Consider the following 5,733-nt stretch of genomic DNA (forward strand, 5'->3'; position numbering starts at 1 on the left):
GGATGGTTTTCAAGGAATCCTTTTTAATCTGAGAAGTATGAATCATTTGTGGGTTTGAAGGGGAGACTTCATAAGCGACATACACTATAGGTTCTACTATAAAAGGAATATTATGATCACAGTAAGCTAAATGAAATTTAAAATGGGAGCTGTTTAGTGTATCTGTCATGATTTCACTAAATCATCAGGGATATTCAGAGTTTTCTTGTTTGACAAATTCAGCCGAAGTCCATTTTAATGTACTTGGAAGCATTGTGTATGTACTGACTTTTTCCTGCAGATATATTTTCCTCTACCGTGAGAGAGATTTTCAGTTTGGAGAGTGCCTCTGTGGTTGCAAGAGGCCCATAAACTTACATGAAATGTATTCCTGATAATGCAAACACTGGGAACAGAGGAGCCCGAAATAACTTTCTCATGCAAGATGTGGAAGAGATTAAGACTGAACTGAGAGAGAGAGAGAGAGAGAGAGAGAGAGAGAGAGAGAGAGAGAGAGAGAGAGAGAGAGTGGGAGGTTTGCCGACCGTCACAGGGTTAGAACAAGAGACGCCGAGGAGGGGTGGGGTGGGGGTGCATGGGGAGGGGTTGGGGGTGGGGGGGGTCCAGTGGAGAGAGTGAGAGAGAAAGAGAGAGAGGAGAAAGAGAGAGAGAAAAAAAGGAACTCATAAAAGTCACATTTGTTGGTAATGCATGAGGAAGTGAAGGCAGCTTTGGCACATGTGTCTGCGGCACTAAATTAACTGTTAACACAAATAATCAAAGTGCAGGGCCCATTGAGCACTGGCGCCAGGCAAATGAGGGGGAGAGGCTGGGCCACGGGCGCGGGGACTGGGGCCGCCACAAGAGCCGGGGCCCTAGCAGGTGGAGGTCTGTGTGTGTGTGTGTGTGTGTGAGAGAGAGAGAGTGTGTGTGAGTATGTGTAACACACACACACTCACACACGCACACACACACACACACACACGAATGAGGGACTTTCACAGGATGGAAGTGCTTACAAAAAGGGCCGAGCAGACCACTGACAGAGGAAAAGGCATAGCTACTCTCCTGCTTTCCAGCTATTGTGTTATTTGGAGTCTCTCTTTAGACTCTCAGCGTTGGAGCTGCACAGCTTGAAAAGGTGCACGGCCTGGTACAAGGGCTAGTCTTTTTTTAGCAGATCTTCTTCAGCTCGATGCTCACATGGAGGTTACTGCACAGCTAAAGTTTCTTCGGTTCAGTGTGTTTGAATGCTGATGTTGTGATACCTTACATACTGTCATTTGTCAATTACAATGCTACTATTTTTTGGTTATTTTACTTTGTTTACTGACATTCTTGGGCAGTTGCAAGTGACCAGATCCTCCAAAAATAACACCATTATTTGAGCAACAGCAGGACACATGCAATATATGAATTTTTACCTCATGGTGGTGAAGTATTGTCTTAGGTGTCTGGTCAGCCGCTGTTATTAGATATTGCATGTATAAATTGACTTGAGGTGAGCAGAAATTCTCAAGTGTGTACTTTTTGAGTACTAAATCACTTTATACTTTATTTACTTAGAATGCAACCTTAGCCTAAATGGACAAGGAAACCTGTGGAGATTCAGTCCTGCAAATATACAATTCAGAGCACAGTTGATGAATTACTGAGCCGACTGCATCACAATATTAAGAACTCAAAATGACCACCACCTTATCTTCACCGAATGCACATCATGTCCTGGAGACAAGCCCACCAGACATTCGCTGACTTATGTTCCCGCATCCGGGAACAAATGAAATAGTTGAAACGGCCATTATTTCACTGGCTCGCCTCCCCTCCGGGGTTAGAGATATTTGTTACCTCTCACCCCGATTCCTTCCCTTCCCACCTCTGGTCCCCGTCGGCCTTGTTGGCGTACCTGAGTGGCACTCCGCCCTGGCGGAGGGCTGGGAGGAGGAAGGCCCGTCGGTGCGAGGTGAAGGGCGAGCGCGGGCCCCAGTCGGCTTCCTGTGTTGAAAATGCCCCTCACCTCGCGCCCTAATGGATGGTTCCAGAAGGCTCCACAAACACGCGCGTCCAGCAGGCTCGGGGAGCTGCCTCCGGAGCCTGCTGGGGTGCCGGCTGGCTCTTAAATCCTTTCACACGCGGGATGATGCATGGGCGCCGGATCACCTTTCGCCGTGGCGGCGCGGTGGGCTTCTGTTTTCCCCACAAATCTCTCAGGAGAGAGAAATTAAATTGGGCTAATATAGAGCCCCCGCCGGACTGCACCACACACACCCATGGCAAAACACGCCAGTGCCACGGTGCGCGCCGTTTTAGATTAAATTTGTTTAGCTGAATGACTACAGATAGTGTGTGTGTGTGTGTGTGTTTGTGTGTTTGTGTGTGTGTGTGTGTGTGTGTGTGTGTGTGTGTGTATGCGTGGGAGTGTGTGTGTGTGTACTGTGTGTGTGTGTGTGTGTGTGTGTGTGTGTGTGTGTGTGTGAATATTGCCATCTCCAAGTGATATATTATCATGATTATTATGATGGCATGTTTGCTATGATATGCTTAGAGGTAAACATGATAATTCTGTTTAGATGTCATGCTGAACTTGCTTATGATGGAGCAGTAAGATAAGTCAGTAACCGAGAGAGACATCCAGACAGCTTTTAAGAATGATCATACTTTGGTTTCTCAACCATATATGTTTCTATGTTTCCTTGCCATAGATAAATGATTAATGACCTGATACATCAAAGGCAGCGTCAACCACTCTGCAGCTCCAAACAGGAAACTATGCTTTTGTTTTGCCAAAGCACTGCCCTGTTTACTCCAAAAAACTGTCCAGAAGTGCCATTCTCAGACACTAAAAAGCCATGTTCAGCAAGACAGAATCAAAAGAGCAAAATGTGAACAACTGGATGGAAAAAAAGCGGGGGACTTGTGGCCTTGTGACATCAGTGCAAAAACAGTCCAGCCCCCCGACGCTCCCCGGCGCTCCCCGCATGCAGGCAGCCGGCGGAGTGGGCTGCAGCCAGAGCGAGGCTGGCGCCACAGCCATCATGTATGTCAGTCACTTGCGAAAGCCTCTGTTTTCCTTAGAGGATGAGCTAAGCCCCTCCTTCAGCCCCGACGATTTATTTTCAGCCTGGGTCGGCCAAGACCCCCCACCCCACCCCACCCCACCCCACACCACCTCCCCCCTCCGCCTCCTCTTTCTTTTTTCCTTCAAATCTCCGTTTATCTTGGACATGTTGTTTCAATATGGACCAATCAGCGGAGTCTTTCGAAGGAATGTCCCCTGAGACCTGACTTGGCTTCCCAATAGGGCCATTCATTTTGAGGACACAAGTTTAACATCTGGTTTGCATTAATGTCCTTACAATGGTTTCTCATCTCGGCAACAAAAAAACAGTGGCTGGCCTGGACAAGTGGGCAATCATCCCTGATAGCAAATGTTCAAAAAGTTGTTCTCTCTTGAATGAGATTTTTGTCAGTCTAAATCTCTTTTTTTTCTCTTAAAACAGGCGTTATTTTTAATCTTGTTTTAGAAGCAGTGGGACATGTCAAATTCTCAGAGAGGCAAGCGTGTAACAACATTAGTAATGCATCCTTAAGATGTCAATAAACCTTGTCATAGACATGTATTGTAAATATAAGGACTGGAGGTGTTAGCCTAACATGAACAAAACTTGTTTTATTGTTATCTGTAGGATACTTTACTATATGTAACCCATAACTCTATTTCTGCATGATGTTCTGTCTTTGCCACTTTAAACTTTTTTCTGCACTATTTGGCCTGTATCTTCAGGATCTTGTGACATTTCTGTGACTTTCCAGAATGTCATTATCACCTACAGTACCAGCATTTGGTCCAAGTTCCATAGTTTTGTATTAAAGCCCAGAGGCTCTTCCATACTGATGTCTTTGAGCCTTATATGAAGTAGCAGCTTTTCATTGAGACTCTTCAAAATGTATTATATATTTAAAACATACATTTTGTTACTTCAAAGCCCACTCATTTATTTGGTTTTGCAGTTCAATATTTTTTATTGTATGGAAAGAAATAGTGAGTAGACTTTTTACTATGTTAAAACTAATACTACTGAGTGAAAAAAACAACCCCCCCCCCCTCCCCACAATTACGGGAAAGGTTAAACTAAGCTAACTAAGTTAAACTAATGTCAGTATGTTATCCATCAAGTCACAAACAGATTATGTGAGTGCAAAATAGGGTTTATTACATATGTATTACATGCTAATGAGAAAATTAGCTCAATCTGATGCTAAAATAAAATTGTTCTAAAGTCAGCAATTCTGTTTGCTCAACATCGCTCAAACCTCTGGCTTTTTATGAACCTGTTCATTATTTTTTATGAACCTTTTTTATGGTTATGCTGTCTATCAAGGAAATGTTTGAGCATGTGTGACAATCTACGTAAACATTCAAACAATCTTTTCACATATTTGAAAATAGTTTGTCATATGTTGAACACGACGAAATATGTTTATTGGAAATCCAACACATGATCGAACACAATGGTCTACCATAAAGCAATATGACATCATCATACTAGTAATATTCCATGCATTCTCTCAGTGTCTGCTTCAGTGTGAGCTTACACCTCGTACTGGTTATGTGAGGTCATCACAACACCACCTCTGTAAAGGAAGAAACTCTTTCCCCAAATGTACACTTTACCATGAGCTGTTCACAACATTAAATTAATTGTGGCATCCAAATTGCCCTATATTTAGCAACCAGCGTCCACAAATTGGACTGTTTGCGACTTGTTTCCACTGTGTAAAACAAAACAAAATGAGCCCCCCCCTTCCCACTTACCCCTCCACATTCTTGCTGACCTTGCATCAGAAAAAAAATATCTAAATGTCTGCTTCCTGGATCCAGGCCTCCGAAACATGGCAGACACACACTGACTGCTAAACTCCACGTCTATAAAAGGAACCGGTCAAACATCTTTTGCACATAGAGGTGCTATCAGGCCAATCACTTCCATACTTCATACTACGCTAGTGCGTTGGTGTCCCTTCTGTCCTGTCTGTGTTGATTCCCGGTAACCTCTGCTGTGCAGACATGGAGAGGCTGTACCATAGTGATGATGAGCCCTATTGCTTGGGGGAGGGGGGCCATATTTCAGGGGCAAGAACTAGTCCTACATTAGTTTTGTAGCAGTTTCCAAATGATGGTAATCTAATCATGCTCTGGGCAATACGCAGTGAAAGAAAAAAGTCCAGCGGTAACTCCTACCCTCTCCCTCTTGCTTATGTTTCAGTGTGACACCATTGTTTTAGTCTCCATTATGGAAGCTTGGCCATTCACTGGTTATCTCAAGTATCATCACAGTCTAAACCACAGCAATTGTGCAATTCTGTTAGGTTTACAGTGTTTATTCAAATGCGTGTCCTATCTACGGCTCTGCCCCTCACCATTGTTGAAACAGCTAAACTGATCAAGTCTGTGTCTGTGTGTGTGTGTGTGCGTGCGTCTGTGTCTGTGTGTGTGTGTGTGTGTGTGTGTGTGTGTGTGTGTGTGTGTGTGTGTGTGTGTGTGTGTGTGTGTGTGTGTGTGTGTGTGTGTGTGTGTGTGTGCGTGTGCGCACTGCCTCTCAAAATCACTGCCTGGCAATTAGTTGTTATTTATGACCAGACATTATTTTGTCATTGTGTTTAAATCTTCAAATGACCCTATGTAAATAACAATCTGCACATAATGTTTCAAAAATACACATTTTGCCGTATAAATTGCACTGCTTATCGTTT

Source organism: Sardina pilchardus, chromosome 2 (genome assembly GCF_963854185.1).
Source record: "Sardina pilchardus chromosome 2, fSarPil1.1, whole genome shotgun sequence".
NCBI classification, from domain to species: domain Eukaryota; kingdom Metazoa; phylum Chordata; class Actinopteri; order Clupeiformes; family Clupeidae; genus Sardina; species Sardina pilchardus.